The 22,955-nt window shown below is 43.0% G+C and overlaps 1 protein-coding gene across 4 annotated transcripts in view; it reads right to left on the bottom strand.

Moving 5' to 3' along the window:
• Positions 1–22,713, bottom strand: part of LOC149781129 (putative G protein-coupled receptor 139) — a 35,205-nt gene extending 12,492 nt beyond the window's left edge. For 3 of the 4 annotated variants that reach the window (XM_089935238.1, XM_089935237.1, XM_089935239.1), the window contains exon 1: positions 22,626–22,699. The gene's annotated coding sequence lies outside the window, so the exon portion shown is untranslated. Of the gene's footprint in view, positions 1–22,625 lie in introns of all 4 variants that reach the window. The other variant, XM_089935240.1, reaches the window with a different exon arrangement.
• Positions 22,714–22,955: the final 242 nt, after the last annotated feature.

Below are 22,955 nucleotides of genomic sequence, written 5' to 3'. Positions count from 1 at the left end.
TTTTCATGCAAGTGGGACAAGTACAGTTTAAAGATTCGATGAGCTATTTGGCCATGCCTTTGAGTCGAATGCCTAAAACGTTTGGAACGACAGAAATGGCTAAAGGGTACTTTCCACACTTTTTCAATACGGAAGCCAATCAACACGCCGTTCTACCCCATTTACCTGAGGCTCACTATTACGACCCCGACAACATGCGTACCGAACAACGAGAAGCTTTCTACGCTTGGTACCAGGCTCACGCCTCGGACCCTTTCGACTTTCAGGAAGAAATGCTAAAATATTGTCGTTCCGACGTGGACATTTTACGACGTTGCTGTGGAAAATTTCGAGAACTGTTCATGGAACACGGAGGGGTCTATCCTTTGAAAGAAGCTTGCACCATTGCCAAAGCGTGTTCCTTAGTGTACCGGCAACGATTCATGCCTGAAAACACCGTGGCGGTCATCAGTCCTCAAACGACCAACTATGTCAAACGTCAATACTGGGTCAAAGCCCTTCGCTGGTTACATTACTTGTGCGACAAGGAAGACAAATGGATTCAGCATGCCCGCAATGGAGGAGGCGAAAAGACCATCGGAACGAATTCGGTCGATGGCTGGGACGGGTATGTTTGGTTCCTTTGAATTAATTCCACCTTGGGAATTTGCATGATTAGCCATCTTTTTATTTCCGTTTCCCCATCAATATATTTTTTCCTCGGATGTAATTGTCCACACAGCTCCCATCTGATGACATTTCGGTAATGATTATTTCAAGCAGCAGGTGTACATAGAAAGATGCTTCTAAAATAAATGGTTTGTATCAATTATATTGTTATTTGAAAGCTACCTAGTGATATAATGTTGGGGTGGAATAGTTAGGTAAAGTTCGATTCAGTTTGTGAGGTGTGATTATTACCCCTTGAATCCTCCGTTTAATATATGGATATTTATGGAGACATGAAATATATTGCATTTTATGCCATATTAAAATTTAGGTCACAAACAAAAGAAGACAAAAAAAAAAACAAAAAAAAATCAGACTCAGACTTAGTATGAAACAGTAATAGAATAGTAATAAGACGGATTAGACATAATGCAAAAACATCGTATTTTTTAAGTCAATGAGATTCCATACAAGACTGATACAGAATTTCTGAATCAATAGCAAAAGGCCCAAAAAATTACCGGAAGTCAATTAGCCTTTTTTTCTGCTAAACAATTGAATAAAATCTGTTATTTTATGTTGAATTACAACGAAAATTGTAACAACATGCTTTTTATTTTCTTGACGGACTCTGCTATTTGCAAGAAACCCGTCTTTGAGGTGAAAGACGCGACCAAACTTCTGATGAAGTGCAAAAGCTAAGCCAGTACCACTTTTCGTCCTCATTAAATTTAATAAACTTTGCATGTCATTAGTATGGTGGCGGGGACGCAATAACATCTCCGTATTCACTTCAGTAGCTATCAGTACATTTTGTCTATATTTGCCTTAGTAATAGATGGATTTGCTTCAGATTCAGTTATATTTATTTACTGTATGACATACTTCATCTTGAAAGCTTGCAGTCCATATGTACAGTGCTATTCTTAAGATATAATTAACACATGCTACCTAATTCGCAATAATCGTATGTAGTATGGTTTGTATTATGTATTATGTTTTGCATTACACAAATGAAATGGCAACTTCGCGACAATAAACGCCATAAATTAGTCAACATGTTGAATATGCATCTCTTCAATACATTAAGAAGCAAGAAGGACTGGGTGATATATCTTTTCTGCGTAATTTGACTAATTTAGATAGATTTAAAACATCGTACGTTGTTTAAGGTTTAGGAACTGCTTTTGTATTATGTATTTGTTAATGAAACATTTAAATGTATGAGTGTGCGAAAAATGTACATCCCTGCTATGCCAATATCACCGGTGTAACTATTATCTTTTTCATTTAGGATTTGTATCTGCTACTAGATATGATATATGTCTATTTCCATGTTTAAATAATGTTTTACTTCTTCCTCTTCTTCTTCTCCCCCCCCCCCCAGTAGTGAATGGGGACGATTCAGCGACAATGGGACTTATCATTAAAAACACCCCTGGGACTGTTTAGCGACTATGTAAATTTAACATGGAGAAAAATCGTGGGACTGTTTAGCGACAAGGGAAATTAACATGGGAAATAGATTTTGGGACTGTTGAGCGACAAGGGGAATTGAACATGGGAATATGGAACTGTATAGCATCAAGGGAATTTAAACAGGGTGGGACTGTATAGCGTCAAGGGAAATTTAACATGGGATTTTTTTTATAAAAAAAAAGAAAAAAAAAAGGGTAGGCAATGGAAAGTCAATCTCTTTTCGAGACCTATGAGTGGCCCTGAAAAGGGCCTTTGGGTTTATGTTAATGTATCTATTAACATAAAGGGCACCGCATTGGTCTTCTTCTTGTCCTTAGGCTACGTCTCACTGTAGGACCGTAAATCAGAACTCTTTTGAGGCATCCTTGTCTTTCTACGTAGATCCTACGTATCCACAGACTGGTGTCTGTCCTGTGGACAACTGTCCACTTGGATCGGACATACATGGGTATGTCCGTCCGGAACATCATTGAAGACACAAGCGTAGAAGATTGCACATCGGTTCACATCTTGAGGAGCCGAGAACAGGTGAATCAATGCAGTGAACTGCGTTTATTTATAGGTAGAGGAAGGATTGAAACGGATTGAGTTCATTGACCAATCCAAACACGCATTACAAAACTCAGTCAGCCCGCATCCAATCCGAAGAGAGCAGTCTGTGACGTCACGTGGTCTATATAGATTCGCTGGCGCCTGTGTGCAGTCAATCTATGTGACAGTGATTCAACATGACGGAAACTCAGAAAACGATCCATTGGGGTGCACCAGCAGTGGAGACCGCCCAAGGGAACCCGGACTTACTTTCAGAAGAGGTAAATTGGGATTTTGTGGATTTTCTTACCTCGCAAGAATTTGTTCCGGAACCTTCGTCACCTTCTTCATTACCACAATTGGAGAATTTTAGACAGAGACAGAAAGAAGAATTGGAGAAATTTATACAACGACAAAAGGAAGCGAAACAAGCTTTTCTTCTAGAGCAACAGCAGCAAGAAGAAGAGGTAAGAAAAAAACAAGAAGAAGAAGAAGTAGCAGCAAAGAAACAAGAGGGTGAAAATCAAACGGTCACGGTACTGTTGGACATTTTAGCGGAGTTAAGAAGTCTGAAACAAATGTATCAGACTTCTTTATTACGACCGAAGAGAATACGACCTTCCCGAGCTAAACACGTCAACCCTGTGACTAAGCCTACCGTACCACCCTTAGTGATTTCAACCCAATCATCATCATCAACAGTACGCAGTCCAGAAGTAGGCCTCGGCCGTGGCAAAGGCTTAAGACAGTTAAAGTTGATTGCTTAAACTCACCCCTACACCAAATAGAGGCCCTTTTCAGGGCCACCCACGTCTCTCGAAAAGAGATAGACTTTCAATTGCCAAAAACTAAAAAAAAAAAACAAAAAGAAACCCAAACCATTTTACCCCTATAGTACGTGTCTGTGTATGAGTGTGTGAGTGTACGTTCTTATTTTAAAATCATAACCCAAAGACACTTACCTTTTAATACTTAATTTATTCTTTTATAAATATTAACAATCCAATTCACAATTCACAACAGAGCACTTTAAAAAGTTCATACACTTCTTCTGTCTCATTGTTTAGTCTCTGTTTTTTTAATTTCTTCACCGTCACAGGCTTTTCCTCTTCTTCCTCCTCACTTTCTTCCCTTCTTCTTTTCTTCTCCTGTTTCTTTTTCTTTGCCTCTTGTAAATAGAATTGTCTTCTTTCTTCCTCTTCTTCCTCTGAAGAATCCCTCTCTTCTTCCTCTGAACAATCCCTCTCTTCTTCTGACTCCTTTTGTTTCTTTTTGGGCAATCTGGAGACCAATGTCCTTTTTCTTGACAATAATAACAGGTATCTTGACTTTTGTCTTTTCTAGCCCCTTTTTTTCTTTTTTGATGGTCTGGACACTCTGAAGACCAATGCCCTTTCTTCTGACAGATATAGCAAGTATCTCGAAAGGAAGGAGAGTAGTCCGTCGGCTGGTCTGAAGAGAATTTTCTAATGACCCCTCGCAAAGCTCTGATGAAACGTTCGATTTGGCTAGTCTCTTCCATCGTTGTGCTCGGTTAGAGAGTGAAATGAATAGTGAAAGGACAAGACACACCCCCTTTTATATATGTTGGTCTGCCATGACTATAAATTAGCCCATGGTGTTTAAACTTGAGTATTTGACGTTTTTCACTCAAGATGAAACGATCCTATTTATTCGAGAAGAAAGAAGAAGAAAGTAAGAGGCAGAAACGTGATCTATCGCCTCGTACCAGGGCTGAAGTCTTGGCACAAATTCATGCCAGTGATTTTGAAGAGGACATGAGTGAACCAGAATCCGAACCCTCTAAACAAAGTTCACCACCCTTAGTCAACCCTGAAAAGTACTTTTCCATTCGAGAGACGGAAAAGCGCTCCTCCAGAAAATTTAGAACCACGGCTTACAAAAACACAGTGAAGTTTAAAGATTTCAAGTTCGAATTACCGTTAGAGAAAGCAGAAGAGTTCATCACCGGGGTGTGGGATTCTTTGCTCACCGCACTCAAGCGACAATGTCAACCCAAAGAAGACGATCGCTTGAGACTTTCCATACAACACGACGGTTTGAAATCCCCTGTTTGGATCGAGTTTAGCAGGCCCGCAGAACTAACTGCTTCCAAAGTCATGGACAAGATTCAACACGTGCAACAATCCAATGACAAGTTTGACATCACCGATGGAAAAGCCACACTGACATGACCCACGTCTCTCCTCCTCAAGGGACCGGACAACGCAATAAGGTGTTACTGGTGAACGACCTTCGCAGCACCATAAAGAGTCTCGTCCAAATTCACAATTCTCAAGACCAGATGTGTTTAGCCCGAGCCATCGTGGTGGGACGAACCTATGCCAACAAGAACGACACGGTAGAATGGAAAAGAACCTGGAAAACTATTCAACGATCGGACCGAGCCAAACAACGAAACGAAGCAGAACTCCTGTTGCAACAAGCCGGACTGTCCAAAGACACACCCTGTGGCATTCCTGAAATGCAAAAATTGCAAGATGTCCTAGCTCCACGCTACACCTTGAAAGTGCACCCTCAAGAAGTGTGTGGGCCTCTGTTGTTTCGAGGCCAAGATTTTAAGGACGGAAAATACATTCATGTCTATTATTACGATGACCATTTCGATACCATTACCAGTATCACTGCATTCCTGGGATACGGTTATTACTGTGAGAAATGTGACCATGGTTATAATAATCGAGAGCAACACAAACATTGCGGATTGAAATGCTCAGGATGTTTGACCTCTCCACCCTGTCTGAGCGAAGGACAAGAAAGAGTACATTGTCCTGCTTGTCTGCGCACGTTTGTCAGCCCTGCCTGTTACCAACAACATCTGAAGACGCAAGGTTCACAGCAGAAATGTGCTTGTCAACTCCTGAGATTGTGCCCTACGTGTGGACAAGGCATACGTACCAATAGTACCAAGGCACACGTATGTCGAGGAAAGAAAAAATGTCACATTTGTCATCACATCGTGGACTTGGAACACCAGTGCTACGTGCAAAAATACCAACCCCCACCAGAGAAAGAGGATGGTCACAAGGAGAAGAAGAAAGGCAATTTCATCTTTTTCGATTTCGAATGCATGCAAGAGACCGGTATTCACATTCCTAATTTCTGCGTGGCTCATCGAGCGTGCGAGAAGTGCATTCAAGAACCTATTTTCAGTCATTGCCCTCACTGCAGCAAGATTCCTGGAGGACGTGAAAAAATCTTTCGAGGACCGAACACGCTAGCCGATTTCGCTCGATGGGTCTTAGACCCCATTGACAAGACGTGGAGTCAAGAGGACATCGAACGTTACGGAGATTGTCATCGCCATGCCACAGTGATGGCTCACAATTTCTCCGGATACGATAGATAGTTTCTTTTGAGGTACTATACGGAACATGGCATCGAACGTCCTAAAGTGACTTTGAACGGAGCCAAAATCATTTTCATGCAAGTGGGACAAGTACAGTTTAAAGATTCGATGAGCTATTTGGCCATGCCTTTGAGTCGAATGCCTAAAACGTTTGGAACGACAGAAATGGCTAAAGGGTACTTTCCACACTTTTTCAATACGGAAGCCAATCAACACGCCGTTCTACCCCATTTACCTGAGGCTCACTATTACGACCCCGACAACATGCGTACCGAACAACGAGAAGCTTTCTACGCTTGGTACCAGGCTCACGCCTCGGACCCTTTCGACTTTCAGGAAGAAATGCTAAAATATTGTCGTTCCGACGTGGACATTTTACGGCGTTGCTGTGGAAAATTTCGAGAACTGTTCATGGAACACGGAGGGGTCTATCCTTTGAAAGAAGCTTGCACCATTGCCAAAGCGTGTTCCTTAGTGTACCGGCAACGATTCATGCCTGAAAACACCGTGGCGGTCATCAGTCCTCAAACGACCAACTATGTCAAACGTCAATACTGGGTCAAAGCCCTTCGCTGGTTACATTACTTGTGCGACAAGGAAGACAAATGGATTCAGCATGCCCGCAACGGAGGAGGCGAAAAGACCATCGGAACGCATTCGGTCGATGGCTGGGACTTAGAAAACCCCAAGATCGTGTACGAGTTTAACGGTTGCTTATTTTACGGATGTCCTGTCTGTTACCCCGACCGCGACACTAAAAATCAGTTTTTACAACGAACCATGGAAGACTTGTACCAGGACACTTGTCAGCGACGCTTGAAGTTAGAACAGGAAGGATACCAAATGGTGGAAATGTGGGAACACGAGTACGATCACCGTTTGAAAACCGATCCCGAGTTTAAACGCCTCGTGGAAAGTTATCAGTTCATGGACCCCTGAACCCGAGGGATAGTTTGCACGGAGGAAGGACCAATGCCACCTGTTTGCTGTACCAAGCCGACGAAGAGAAAGGAGAAGAAATGAAATACTTGGACGTGTGTTCGCTGTATCCCTACGTGTGCAAATATTGTCGCTTTCCTGCAGGACACCCGCAATTGTTAACGGAACACATCAACCTGAAAAACATTCGACAATACGAAGGCTTGATCAAGTGTAAAGTTTTGCCTCCCACGGACTTGTACCATCCCGTCTTACCTCACCACTGCCAAGGCAAACTGATGTTTCCTTTGTGCCGTACTTGTGCTGAAACGTGCAACCAAGACCAGCCTTGTCAGCACACCCAGGAAGAACGGACTTTGACGGGAACCTGGGTTAGCGTAGAATTGTTCAAAGCTCTGGACATGGGATACCAACTGTTAGAAGTGTACGAAATTTGTCACTTTCCCAAGACAGAACAATACCACAAGGGTGACCCCAGTCAGAAAGGCATTTTCGCCGACTACGTGGATGCCTTTTTGAAACTGAAACAAGAAGCTTGCGGGTATCCTTCCTGGTGTCACACTCCCGAAGACGAAAAGACATTCAAAGAGAAATACTATGAACAAGAAGGTATTCCTTTAGACCACATCGAGAAATACGAAGGCAGGCGATCGTTTGCCAAAGTGATGTTAAATTGCTTGTGGGGAAAAATGGCACAACGTCCGTGTTTACCCAAGACGGAATATTCGACCGAACCTTCCCGCTACTTCCAGATGATTCACGACAAAACCAAATACATGAAACACGTGGACGTCGTTCGCGAGGATTTAATCTTGGTCAATTACGAAGAAGATCTGGACTTTGTGCAAGACGACCCTTTTGTCGTCTTGTACAATCATTGCGGCTTTCGTGACAGCCCATGCTCGCTTAAAATTGTACGAAGCTTTAGAACTGTTAGGGGAACGCGTCCTGTACTTTGACACGGACAGCTGCATTTACATCCATCACCCGAGTCAACAACACCCTGACATCGAAGGAGACCGTTTAGGAGCCTGGACAGACGAGCATCCCGACGACAAGATTCTAAGTTTCGTCAGTGGCGGTCCCAAAAATTACGGCTACGAATACCGGGACCCACAAGAAGAAGTGCACACGACGTGCAAAGTGAAAGGATTGACTCTGAATTATCGTACCAGTCGAGTGGTCAACTTTGTGGTATTGAAAGAAGCCTTGCAATCTGGAGAGGATGAACACTTTAAAGTGACCACCTATCAACCCAACAAAATTGTACGTTTACCCACTCACCACATCGTCAGTCGACCCTTGGAAAAAGTCTATCAAATCGTGTACCAGAAGCGAGTGCAACTACCCAACCACTTTACTTTGCCGTATGGACATGTTGGTATAAAACATTGGTTGTAAGCGGATAGCCACCCACCAGAAGGATGACTTCGCCACAACAAGAATCGAGTGAGAAACCCGATGAGAACTCCAAGTTCAAACCCTACCATTTTCCGGTTTTCTTGCCTGACTATTGTGATTGTGCCCGTCGATTGGACACGTTTCAAGCATGGCCTACGGATAGGAAAGGATTACCTTCTTCGCATATTTTAGCTAGAGCAGGATTTGTCTACTTGGGACCTGAGTGGGGATTGGGATACGAAGTACAGTGTTTCGCTTGCGGACTGAAGTTACAAATGGATCTATGTATCTACAAAGATTCAGCTATTCTGGAACATACTCGATGGTCTCCGCACTGTCCTTACCTTTATATGGCCTTTCCACCCATGACACTACGGTACAATGACGACGGCACCTTAGAGACGGTACCTTCCAAAACTAGACATAAAAAACATAAAAAAGGAACGATGTACAAGCTTGAGACTGCATTGCGACTAGTATAAAAAGGAACTCTAGGCAAGATCGATAGTTCATTGTGACTACCAAGACCAAGCGAACAAGATGAATACTTTGAAAGAGACATCGTTCCAGTTTGGGGATTGTAAAAAAAGTTGTATCTTCCTCTGGTGTGACTAATATTGGATGGATAAGACCCAGGCATTGCGACGGAAAATGTCCGGAAGGAAACTGCGATTGTCCATGTGGTTACCATTGTAATTGCGTAACGGAGTTTGCAGACGAGTGCGATTGTGAGCCTTGCGATGGGTACGATGCTGTACGTTGTGACCTTAGCGATGCCGTAAAGCATCATGGGAACTTTGTTCTCACTACCCCTATCATGGAAAGGGATGATGTGCGTGCCAAACCTGAGGGATGCGAAAGCGATGCCGCTCGTCCTCTTGGACATTTTACTGGGTTTCGTTTTAAAGGGGAATGTTCACCTTCACGTCTACCCCCCTACGGATGTCATCCAGCCCTGAGCAAACTCCTGTTCATGTCACCCAACACTCATCGAAACGAACCTGTGAAAGACGAATATTCGTTTCCTGTGCGTTTGTCGGAATACTGCGACTTTGAAAATCGTCTTCAATCGTTCAAAGGAAAATGGCCTAAGTATCTGGGAGGCCCGACCCCCGAAGAATTAGCCAGAGCCGGATTTTTCTACTTGGGCGAAGGAGATAAAGTCAAGTGCTTCAGTTGCGGTGTGTCACTTCACCACTGGGAACTGCAAGATTCGGCCTACGTAGAACATGCTCGATGGTCACCGAATTGTCATTACTTACCCTTAGTGGGACCGAGACATTAAAGTAACTTACCATGTCGTTGACGAAGAAGAAACCAGTTTGGCTAGGAGTCAAATGTTGGACATCAACGAGACCAGTATTTAAACTTCATTTCAAAAACGATATTGAATCATTACCTAAAGAACTGCAAGAGAAGATTTACAAGGAAGTTTGGCAGGGACTTGCCAGAGTGAAATCTCAGTGGGTGACTGTAGAACTTTTGTGCCGAGAAATTTACAAGAGGAAAGTGAAAAAAGTCAACCAGTGTGTTAGATTTCTTTGGGTCAAGTGTGCATTCGTCCTACTGTATTACTCTAGACCGTTTACATCAAAAGAGTTCAGTGACATTCTTGGACGTTACCCTGCATGGCAGTGGCCAGAAATTACTCACTATGTGGATTACTTTTGCTCTAGGAGAAGATTGTGAATTGTACGGACTGACCTATTCATGAATACTTTACAAGAGAACATTCGTGCTTTGCCTGTGGAGTTGAGAGAACGCATTTACCGAGAGCTGGTCAAAATACAAGTGAAACGTAAAGAACAATTGCATCCGTTACGTCACCAGATCTTTAACCACTGGTACCTGAATGGTATAAGAGAACTGATTCGTCAGAAATTGTTTGAGTGGTCAGACCTTGTTCAATACTTCCAGGCCCCCGATGATCCACGTGTTGATCATTTTAATTACTTCGAGATTCACCTAGTGCAACACATTGAGGAAGACAAGGTAAAGGATTACCGACATATTTTACGTGGAATCTACTTAGCGGAAGAGGAAACATCTAAACAAACTCTGACGTTTCGGTTACAGTATGCAACATTTAGATTCCCCACTGGAGAACGAAGATGTCTGGCTAGAAAGTACGTGTATTGTTTCCGAAACAAAGAGACTATAAAAACAGGCTGCCATGCCACGACTTATGTCGTATGTAATCCAACAGATTCCGTGGAAGGAACTCAATGACCATATTCAAACCGTGGATCATTACCATCAATTATTACAAGAACTGTATCCATTCAATTTGGGTCGACAAGTGGTGTGTGTCTTAGTGACTTGTTTTCTGGGATTTCGTTTACCAGCCGATTCCTTGTGGACTCTTTACGAACAGTATTTACCACCCCATTCAACATGAAAGTGGTGCCTTTAAATGTTCACGAGAGACTCCTTTTGCTCAAAGCCTTACGTTTTCATCTGGATACTTCTCGACCTCTACGGGAAAAAAGATTCGTCAACTTTTAGCTACCCAAGACGTGTATGACGATGTGTGTGTAGCTTGTGACTTACACCCCCATTGGACAGATGTCCGTGCCTGGAAAGAATGGGATTTTGAGGCTTGGACCCAAGAAGTGGCCCAGTATGCTCGAGAGTTGTGATCCTTCCTTTCAACGTCCAAAGAAAAAAGTTACTTTTCAACCTGTGTTAGTGACGGTGCCAGAAGAACCCATCACCCAGGACAGGACTGTCGTGGACAGGCCTGAAAGACCCTTTCGGGAGGACACTTGTGTGACCTTACCCTCTATAGAACTGGTCAGAACATTACCCAAAACATGTTGTACAGACACTTGTGTTTATTCCACGTTGATGGTTATCATGTGCCTTTTATCCTTGTACTTAAGCCTTTGGCTTTTATGTATTTTTGTCTTTCGTATTCATGTCTAAAACATTCAATAAACGTGTCCTGAAAAAAAGTATATAAACTCTTGTCTTGTTTGTTTTCGTGTCACAAGTGACATTCCTAACACTATGGCTACCTCTGCTGTCTCTGCTCCCTCTTCCTCTACTGTCAAAGTCATCGACGAACACTTAGATCGTGCCAGTTGGGAGGCTTTGTATCTTCGCCATCCCTTTAACATGCTTATTGCTGGACCTAGCGGTTCAGGCAAAACCGAATTCGTCAAACATTTGATCGAACATAAACATCATTTGATCGATCGGCCACATCAGCGGATCGTGTGGTGTTACAAAGAGTGGCAACCGGCGTACAGCCGCTTGCGAGAAAGTCAAGGTGATTCCATTGTGTTTGTGGAAGGCATTCCTAAAGAAGACGACGGCATCGTCTCTGACTCCCGTCAAACCCATTTGGTCATTTTTGACGACATGTTAGGAGAAGACGAAGAAGAAATTAAACTGTGGTTTACGCGCAAAGGGCATCACCGTAATGCCAATGTCGTTTACATCACCCAAAATTTGTTTCAACAAAGTAAAGCCCATCGTACCATCAGTCTCAATGCGCATTACGTGGTCTTGTTTAAAAGCCCTCGAGATAAATCGCAAGTGCAAGTCTTAGCCAAACAGTTAGGAACGCCTTGGCTGACTCAGGCGTAAGACGATGCCACTCAAACTCCACACGCCTATTTACTCGTCGATTTGAAACCTACGACCCCCGATGATTTACGATTTCGTACCCACTTGTTTCACCACTGGTGCCAAGACGGAGGGCCTGTCCTGTACACGTCTCCGTCCTCGACTTAATTTCACCCCACAGAAAAAATCTATAAAAACCTCAGACCCTTTTCGTCTGTCTCACACACATTTTGAACATGACGTCCCTTCAATCACATCTTCCCGTCAAATTGATTCGTGCCTTGTATGGCATCAGTCGAGAAAAAAATCCACAAATACGAGCTCGTGTCTTAGAAGCTAGTCTCAAAGAAGTCTTACGATGGTTCACGGTGACGGCACGTCAATTACTCCAAGGAATCATTCAGATTCCTCATCAAACCAAACGCTTTTTTGATCGAAACAAAGTCGCTTTGACCCAACTGGCCGATCCCCGCATCGACACTCAAACCAAAAAACAAATCATTTTGAAACCTGGAGGGAGCGGTACTCTAGGAGGGGTCATCATTCGCTCTCTCTTAAGATGGGATCCTAATGCCCCCAAACTTCTCCCGAAGAAAAAAGTCAAACGAAGCTCCAAGAAGAAAAAGAAAAAGACCAGGTCCCCAAGGAGAACTTCTCCAGTGGCGGGACCCTCCTCTTACCAGACACCACCCCGGAAAAAGAAAAGAAGCCCCCAGAAAAAGAAACAAAGAAAACGTCCCCAGAAAAAAAAAAGCCCACAGAAGAAAACTAGTCGCAAGAGAGGCACTTCGGCCAGGATGCAACCTTACACTCGCAAACCACGACCTGCCACAGCGGTGACTGCGTCTCCGGCAGCCTCACGTTCATCCACTTCTCCGTTGATGACACCAAGAACTGAAGAGTACTTGGAGACGTTGATCACACCAAGAACTTCTCCGTTGATGACCCCAAGAACTTCCCCAGTGGCAGGACCCTCCAATTTAGTGGCAGTGGCTGCTGCTCATAAGTCCAAGAAAGATCGGGCATGTTACAAAGTTTACTGGATTTGTCCAAGCAAGAACTGGCTCGATTTAGTCCGTTGCGTACCCCTGCACGACGTGTCATGCCTGTCCTCAAACTGATACGACGTAAAGACAATCAGTGGCGACGCGTTCCAGTATAAAAAAGGCCTGTGACCAAGTCGGGGTATCAGTGTTTTTGGTGCTCCTGAAGACTCAAAGATGTCACCCTCCAGAAAACATCCCTCTTCTAAACAACCCCAAGGAAAGAAAAGAAAAGGACTGCCTCCTCGTTTAGTCAAACATGGGGACATATTATCTGTCCTGTCCAAAGCTTCTCCACCTCTACGAAAAAAACTCATTCAATCAGCCACCAAAGAGGTCATCGATACCGTGTGCGAATGTTGTTTGAACGTCTTGAAAGGCACGATCCCTTTGTCCAAACACCAGAAACAATGCTTAGGCAAACATCGTCACGTTCATCGCCAAATGGTTCAAAAGAAAATTCCCATTCGTCAAAAGAAGACGATGTTGGTCCAACGTGGAGGCATTTTACCCCTCTTGTTAGGTCCCTTACTGAAAGGAGTCTTGGGAACCATGTTGGGAGGACTGGTGGGAGCAAGATAAAAAGGCCCTCGGAAGTCCCAAGATCTCAGAATCGACCCCTGACAACCCCATGGAAGTACGAAAACTAGCTTTAGTGCCTTACAAACGATGGATGGAATACCATCGTTGGCAAGAACAACACACCCCGCATTTACCTCCCAATCCCAATTTGAGCGAGATGTCCCAGTTACAACACGAATTGCAGTCCTTGCTGGATCGCCAAGATTTGTCCGAAACAGAAAAATCGCAAAAGTACGGTCAACTCTTGCAACGACTGCAACTCTTTCACCAAAAAGCCTCAGACTAAACAGCTCTACCCACTCTGAAAGATTTTAAGACCTTGATGAAAAGTCCAGCACCAGTACCAGTACCACTACCAGTGACCAAGACAGAAAAAGTAGAAGAAGAAGGGTTTCAAACTCCACCAGAAAAAGTACGCAAGTTAACAACACCACCTACCTCCAGAATTGGATGGATTAAAAAGATGATGGCCACCCCTTCTTCATCACAAGAGAAAAAGAAAGTGAAGACAGAAGTGAAGACAGAAGTGAAACAAGAACCGATATCCACTGTTCACACATCCTCCTCCTCGACACCTATTGCCGGTCGCACACGCAAAGCATTGCAATCCAAGAAAATACCCCAAGAGAAAAAGAGTAGCATCCTCCAAGAGTGGGTGTCTTATTAACACACAAACACAAAAAATGGAAAAAGTCTTAGCCAGCATTTACTACGATCCCTCTCATCCTGCAGGTTACGCAGGAATTCAAAAATTGTATCGTGCTGCCAAAATGCGACTGAAAAGTCTCCGTTTACCACAAGTGCAACGATGGTTACAAGAACAAGCTACCTACACTTTACACAAACCCATTCGACGCAAGTTTTCCAGAAGTCGCACCCGAGTGGAAGGCATCGATCATCAATGGCAAGCCGATTTAGCCGACGTCTCTCATTTGGCCAGTTACAATCGCGGCTACAAATATTTGTTTTGTGTCATCGACGTCTTTTCCAAATTTGCCTGGGTCGTGCCCTTGACTTCCAAATCGAGCAGCGAGTTAGTGCGAGCCCTGCAGCGTGTGTTGAAACAAAGCGGTCGTCACCCTCTTCGATGGCAAACGGACAAATGTACCGAATTTCTGAACCAAGCTTTCCAAAAAGAATTAAAGAAACGTGACATTCATTTTTTTACCACCGAGAATCCCGAAACCAAAGCTAGCATCGTGGAACGTTTTCAACGCACTTTGAAAGAACGCATGTGGAAATATTTTACGCATCACCACACTCTGAAGTACATCGACATCATACCATACCTGGTGCAAGTGTACAACCAATCTTACCATCGAAGCATCGGACGTGCCCCGCAAGAAGTGACTCCCGAGAACGAAGTGTTGGTGTTTGAGCGCCTGTTTGGTACGTCCCCGACGAGGGCTGTCCCCAAGAAAAGTGGAATGTTGGCCGTAGGAGATTGGGTGCGCATTGGCAAAACCAAACGCACTTTCGACAAAGGTTACTTACCTAACTGGACGACCGAATTGTTTCGTGTCACTGGACGAGTGCATGGCCGTCATCCTGCCGTCTATAAATTGGAAGACATGAACGGAGAAGTGCTCAAAGGAACGTTTAATTTGCCCGAGTTACAACGTATCACCAAAAAAGAAGACGACGTGTACGACATCGAAAGCATTCTCGAACGCAGAACCCGTAAAGTGGGCAAACGACGTGTCAAAGAAGTCAAAGTACGTTGGAAAGGATATCCACCCAGTTTTGATTCTTGGATCGACGCTTCGCAAGTCATCGACTATAAAAAGAAGTGAGCATCATGCCCTTTCACACAGACGCAGCTACTACGGCTACCAATCCTTCACCCAGTGCTTCTCTACAAGATTTGCAAAAACAACCCTTGTGGGTGTGGTGCGGAGAACGTGTGCCTAAAACGCAAATCGTCTTTTTCTGCCAAATCTTCGTGGTGTATTGTGTCATCGGGGCAGCCATTGCCAATTTGAGTTTGCAACAAGGAGACAAACAACTGTGGACCATTTTATTGAGCAGTTGCATCGGTTACCTGCTTCCCAATCCTAAAATTCTCCTCGAACGGGAACTACGGGAACCTTGTGTCCAGTGCCAGTGCCAGTCACCACTCTAATAACAACAACAACGACCCCATTTGAGGCGGAGACACGCCTCTGACGTCCAGTAACCCCTCGGATATCCACAGAACTAAGGAATTATGAGTCACGAAAACCAATTTTATTTAACCTTACCCAGTGACAGTTCCATGGAGGTGTTTCCCAACAACACGTTGTGCTGTTACACGGCCAAATTACCTCAGGCCATCCCATTAGATCACGAAGCCCATTGGGAAGTGGCTTGAGTGGAAATCATTCACCCGACCCAAGTCTTCAATGTCATTCCCAATCAAAACTTTTTTGATGTGGAAGTTCATGACGAACAATTTCAACAGTACTTGGATACCTATGGCAAATATGACAAGAAAACCCCTGACACAAAAAATCAAAAGTACACCACCTATCACTTGTTCATTCCTCCAGGCTATTATTTTAGTGGTCAACATTTGGTCAGCACCATAGCGTCCAGGTTTAATGTCGTGTTTCTGAAAGCTTTGGAAAGTGTCAAAAAAGTGTCACCATGGAATACCACAAAGCAGCTCGTCGCTTCTTGATGAAATTTGACGGGTATAAAATCCTGTCCATTTTATTTTGTCCTGAATAGTTTGACATGTTGGGCGGAGACATGGACATGAGAATGGCCATGATCAAGAAAAAGGAATTACCAATCATTTACGACAACGAGTCTTTTAGCAAGTTATTTCGTGCCCCGGTAGAACTGAACCAAGGACTGAATTTGATGTTCGTGTATTCCGATGTGGTGGAGTACAACGTAGTGGGACACACCTCTGTGCCGTTACTGCGTGTCATTCTTTTCAAAGTGGATTCTACCACGAACGCTGACGAGGAAGGTGGAAACACTTATCACGTCCACCGTTAATTTGTACATCCTCACTATTTGCCTGTCAGCAAGTCGTATTTGGACACGGTTTAGGAGATATGTTAAAATCGGCCTTTCGTTCGGTGGCCCCTGTGTTGAAACCGATGCTGACACGCGGATTGCACGCCTTGAAAGATGCGGCACTGACGCAAGGCAAAGAATTTCTCCAAAATGTCATCATCGTCAAGCAAAACCCTAAAGAAGCCTTCATGAGGGCAGGCAAAAATGTCTTGCTGCAAACGGGCAAAGACCTTTTGGGCCGCCGAGACACACCTATAAATGCCCTGCACGCTACCGAGTCAGTCATTCAGCAAGGACAAGGCAGAAAGAGACGACGAAGAAAACACCCTTTCACCAGACTTCTCACTTCTAAAGCGAGAAAGGCAAAGAAAAGAAGAACCGTTCGAGACTTAGACGTTTTCGATTATTGAGACACAGAGAAAAATGATGCACCGAGAGTCTTGCGCTTGTTCCAAGTCGGAACTGGATCTGTTTGCCATGCCCCCCACGATGAAGACCATGCAAGAATGCCAATGGGTGGAATTTCATCCCGTCTCCTCTTTGACGGATTCCGCTCCCATCGAGTGTGAAATCAAAGGATAACCCGAAGATTACATCGATCTGAATAGCAGTTACCTGTATTTGAAAGTGAAAGTGATCGAACCACCCAACGCTAACCTAGCCGATGATGATGTAGTAGCTCCCGTCAACAATTTCATGCATTCCTTGTTTAGCGAATTGGACTTGTACTTGAATAACAAACTGGTCAGCAGCAGCATGGATACTTACCCTTATCGGGCCTACCTGGAAAATCTCTTGACGTACGGAAAAGAAGCCAAGAACACTCATCTGGATGCCTGCGTGGTATGGAAACCTGACAAAGCGACTAAGTGCAACAGCATTACAGTTGCTGGGGATGCTCAAAATACAACGGGATTTGTAGAACGACGAACGAAAATTCATCTAAGTCGTAGTTTAGAACTGATGGATCGCTTGCATCTAGACATGTGGTTACAAGAAAAGTATTTGCTGAACGGGGTGGATATCCGCTTGAGACTGAATCGCAGCAGTGCCGCTTTCCATTTGATGGCTGCTGATGGTTCCACTTACAAAACTATCATTCACGAAGCCAGACTTTACGTGCGTCGTGTGGAAGTGTTACCTAAAGTGGGAACGACGTCAGTCAGACGTTGAGCAGAACGACTGCCAAGTATCCGATACGAAGAGTGGAAGTGAAAACCTTCACCATTGCTGCTGGACAGCGATCTATGATCGAAGATCATCTGTTCCAAGGACAGTTACACAAGCGTTTGATTGTTGGTATCGTCAGGAATTCAGCCTTCAACGGAGCCTACAATCAAAATCCTTTTGAGTTTCAACATTACAATGTGTCCAAGATCGAAGTCAGTCGCGACGGCAAGACCTTGTGTACCCGACCTTTTGAGCCTAAGTTCGGTGACAGGAATTATTTGAGATCGTACTTGTCCCTGTACGAAGCTACCGGACAGTTAGGAACCAACACCAGTCACGGTATTACGTACGAGGATTATGCAGGAGGGCTTTCGATTTCACTCCAGACCAAGGCAGCGACGAAGGACATTTCCACCCTATAAAATCCGGCCAGATTCGTGTGGAAATTCAGTTTGTTAGTGCACTACCCCCAGAGAACACAGTCAACGTCATCCTGTATGCGGAATTTGACAATACCATAGAAATCAACAGTTTGAGAGAAGTCATTCTAGATTATTAGAAGCTATGGAAGACTGTTATCCCTCTTTACCTAGAGGAGAAACTTTGAAGATGGAATGTGAGGAAACTGTGGAGGAAGAATCCCAAGACAAAGATGAAGAAGTTATCATGATGAAGTCAAGATGGCCAGAACAAGAAGCCCATTTAGTTTCTTGTTTTGCTACATTCCTGACAGATGTAATGAAAGAATTGATCAAGGAAGAGTGCTATGGATGTCACAACGATCATCCCAGTCAAATTCAACACCACAAATGTCTGATGTTTAGCCAAGAAGAAAAATTGGACGAATATCTGGACAAAGCTTGGGGTGTCATCGAGATAGAATTCGTGTTGAACGAGTGGTATAAAGGCTTGGATAAACATTCTTCTCCTCCATTAACGTCTCTGGAGCGCCGTCGCATCGAATCTTTCTTTGACCAGAATAAGAAGTCGGAGCCAAACGCCTTTTACTTGTCAGACATTTTCAAGCAAAAGGTCAGGATCGAATTGATGACTTATCATTACCTGTGAAGAAGAAAAAAAGCATGGATACCTGGGAACTTTATTACCTTTTGAACCACAGTTCGTATACGGCTTCTTGGAATCCTGTCGTCTGTGCTAAAGATGAACTCCCTCATCGCAAACCTCAAGACCATCTAGCTTATGTGATCAACACGGACGACAGTCATCTCCCAGGAACCCACTGGGTAGCCGTTTACTTTCCTCAAGAAGGATGTGTGGAATATTTCGATTCGTACGGATTGCCCCCTTTGGAAGACGATATCATTGACTTTATGAGAAGAAATGCTCAGACTACCCGATTCAATAATGTGAAATTACAAGGCACAGATTCCTTGGTGTGTGGACAGTACTGTGTGTACTTTCTGCATCATCGCAGCCTGGGCTATTCCTTAGAACATTTAGTGACTCATTTTGATCCTCGTTCTTCTTCTAGAAACGATGTGAAAGTAGATCGATGGTTTTGTGACCATTATGCTTATCTTTTGTCTCAAGCTAGGAAACGTAGTGTCCATCAATGGCCTAATGACTTCCAACAGTGGAAATCACAATTTCATTCACAACGTTGTCAGCCCTGTTTAAAGTAGAGTGTTAACTGAAAAAAAAATGTTTGTCATTTGAAAAAAGTTTGATGTTATATTGTTGGATTATTGTTAAAAAATGTTAGAGTTGTTTGTTAGTGTTAAGTGATTTTGAATAAAAAATGTTGTGTTTTAAAAAAAATGCCTTTGTCTTTTGTTTGGCTATAAGAATGTTGATTCATGTTCATTGACTTCTTACTATCCCTCTCATGACACTCATTGAACGTTCCGGCTCGAAAACCGTGGAGGGATGTTTTCCTTCACGTCCGCGCTTTGACTTTAAAGCCGGGGGTAGCCTCCAGCCTAACCATCCATTGTCGACTCATCCTCCTACGAAGATGTGCTCCAAACTAGCTAAACTCAACGAAGCCTACGTGAATTTGCATAGGGTCAGACACAGTCTGATACCGAAGCCAGAAGAGATAGAGAATGTGAGAATGCTAAAAGTCACTGAAGACCTGATAGAAGAGCTCTTCAGAGAAGAAGTGAACAGGGAGAAAGAAGAATGGACAGAGAAGTACAGACTTCAGAGACAGCAGCAGCAACAACAGCAGCAGCAGCAGCAGGAACCTGAACCTGACAGAGGCTTTGTCGATTGTCGTATCGACACCAAAGAGTTCTTCTTCTCTTTCCGAAGAAGCAGACCTATCGTCAGAAAGTCTATCCTCAGAGGACGTCGCATTCTTAGAAACTAAAAGATTGCCATAGCAAACAAAAAAAAAACAAACAGCCCTTTTCAGGGCTACCCAATACTCTAGAAAAGAAATAACAATCGATTTGCCAATGTGTGTAGGTAGAGTAGTGTGAATATAAACACTGACCCTTTTTTTTATAGTGTGAAGGTATGTGTTTGTGTATATGATTGTGTTTGTTTGTAAGTGCTCACGTATGTTTGTGTGGATAGTAGATTAAGATCATGTTATTTGCTGTTTGAGGTGTGGGGAGAGTAGATTTGGGGTTTGATTGGATTGCTTTGCGTATGTGAATAGTATATTATTAGTTAAATAATTTTTTTTAGAATAGTGATGGGCAGTATAAAAAAAGTGAGTGAGTGTTTCTTTTAGGTCCGCGCGTTTGTTCGGTTATGATCTAGGTAAGAGCAATTTTGTTTTAGGGGGATGTTTTCCATCACGTCCGCGCTTTTAGTATAAATTGAAACTCGTTCGGCAGTCTAGCTACCATTGTTGATTGATCAAGAGAATGAACACCAGACTAGCAAAACTGCTTGAACTTCATGTACACCTGGAATATGCCAGGCGTATAGTGAATGAGCTGGCTGCAGAGGCCCTAGTAGAAGAGGGAAGGATGAACGAGGAGGAGAGAAGAAACAAAGAAGAGGAGGAGAGAAGAAACAAAGAAGAGGAGAGAGGAAATTTCAGAATCCCAGAGACAGAAAATTGGGATTCTGAAGCCACTTATCCCGCCTCTGCTCTTCCCCCCCAAAAAGTGAAAAGAGACTGGGGAAGAAGATGTGTGTGTGGTGCCAGGCCTGGAAGGTGCCATCATTAACCAGGTGTCATGGAGTTAAAAAAAAACCAAACAGCCCTTTTCAGGGCTACCCCAATCTCTAGAAAAGAAATAACAATCGATTTGCCAATGTGTGTAGGTAGAGTAGTGTGAATATAAACACTGACTCTTTTTTTAATAGTGTTTGTGTTTGTGTTTGTAAGCGCTGACGTAGGTTTGTGAGGATAGTAGATTTGGGTTTCATTTTAATGCTTTGCGTGCGTAAATAGTAGATTAGGGGTTAGTTTATTGATGCTTCACGTATGTGGATAGTAGATCATATGAAATGAGAAAAAAGTAGGGATGTTTTCCTTCACGTCCGCGCGTTGTTTTGTTATTATTTAGGTAATATCAATTTTATGTCTTAGGGGGATGTTTTCCATCACGTCCGCGCTTTCACTATAAGAACCCACAGTATTCGTCGTTCAAACCATTCTACAAAGAATAAAAAAGAAGATGGCTTCGAACCAGCTTAATAAAATGAAAACATTGCAAGACGTCCTGGACAATTTGGGTATGATGGAGCAAATGTTAGTGAGGTTAAACGAGGATCACTGTTCTTACAGCCCCCATCGAGTGAAGATGGAGATTAACAACTTAAGAAAAGTAAAGGAAATGATAAGTGCTGTGATGAAAGAAATAAAGGGGGAGAAGGAGGATGAAGAGGAAAGGATAAGGATAATAGCATGGAATGAAAAATTTGAAAAAGAAGAAGAAAATGAGAAGAGGAAGAAAGAAGAGGAGGAGAAGAAGAAAGAAGAGAAAGAAAAGGAAGAAAAGAAGAGAAAGAGTGTAGGAGAGAAAATAAGAAGTTGGTGGAGAAATAGAAGAAGAAATTAGAAGCAGAAGAAACCCAAAGGCCCTTTTCAGGGCCACTCATAGGTCTCGAAAAGAGATTGACTTTCCATTGCCTACCCTTCTTTTATTTTTTTATTTTTTTAAAAAAAATCCCATGTTAAATTTCCCTTGACGCTATACAGTCCCACCCTGTTTAAATTCCCTTGACGCTATACAGTTCCATATTCCCATGTTCAATTCCCCTTGTCGCTCAACAGTCCCAAAATCTATTTCCCATGTTAATTTCCCTTGTCGCTAAACAGTCCCACGATTTTTCTCCATGTTAAATTTATATAGTCGCTAAACAGTCCCAGGGGTGTTTTTAATGATAAGTCCCATTGTCGCTGAATCGTCCCCATTCACTACTCCCCTCATTGTATCGATCAGCGCAAGAAATGCATTAACCAAAACAAAATTCGTTTCAAACACCCAAACTGGAAAAAAGATTAAATTTGAGACTTAAGATGTAAGAAAGAAATGATCACAAAGGTTGTATCCTAATATGTTGTACAATTTCAAACTTCTTGTTATCGGTATGGTATCATTTATTGCGTAAACCGGACATTTTCTGTATTCAAAGATAAAGTATGTAATAAAATGAAAATATACGTTGTTGGAACAGGTATGACTATTTACTTCTTGATAAGGCAATTCTTGCAGCCACACCTGAAATAGTTCGTTCTATCTAAAACGTACATATCCTCATTACATTCCTCGTTAAGCTTGAATGCGAGCTTCGTACCTGACAGCTGCAGACGAGCTCTTTCATTACCACCCCCATTCACATAAGTATAGGACACATATACCTGACCATATACATACCTCACAACATACCACATAACATACCTCACAACATACCACATAACATACCTCATAACATACCTCATAACATACCACATAACATACCTCATAAAGGGTGAACCTCTACTGGAATGCGTATCGCGCAAGTGTCCACTGACAACAGAGCATAATCTTGTCATTTGTATCAACTTCCAAAAGGCGAGGCTATGATGACATGTTTCTACCATCAACTTGTCACGTATGCACTTAAATTAGGTGATTTATTCATTTAAAAATGCCAACATAACCTCAATTAAGCCATCTTACAACCGGAAATAAAATTAAAACACATAAACGTTTTTCTAAAAAAAAATTAAAATTATTATTTCGATTTAATAAAAGGATAACCTGAACAAAGGCAATGTTAATTTATATGTATGCCTTCTGTCTTCGTCA

The sequence above is a fragment of the Sinohyriopsis cumingii genome, chromosome 15, assembly GCF_028554795.1.
Source record: "Sinohyriopsis cumingii isolate HCF-2022 chromosome 15, ASM2855479v2, whole genome shotgun sequence".
NCBI classification, from domain to species: domain Eukaryota; kingdom Metazoa; phylum Mollusca; class Bivalvia; order Unionida; family Unionidae; genus Sinohyriopsis; species Sinohyriopsis cumingii.
This window is presented reverse-complemented; position numbering and strand designations above follow the sequence as displayed.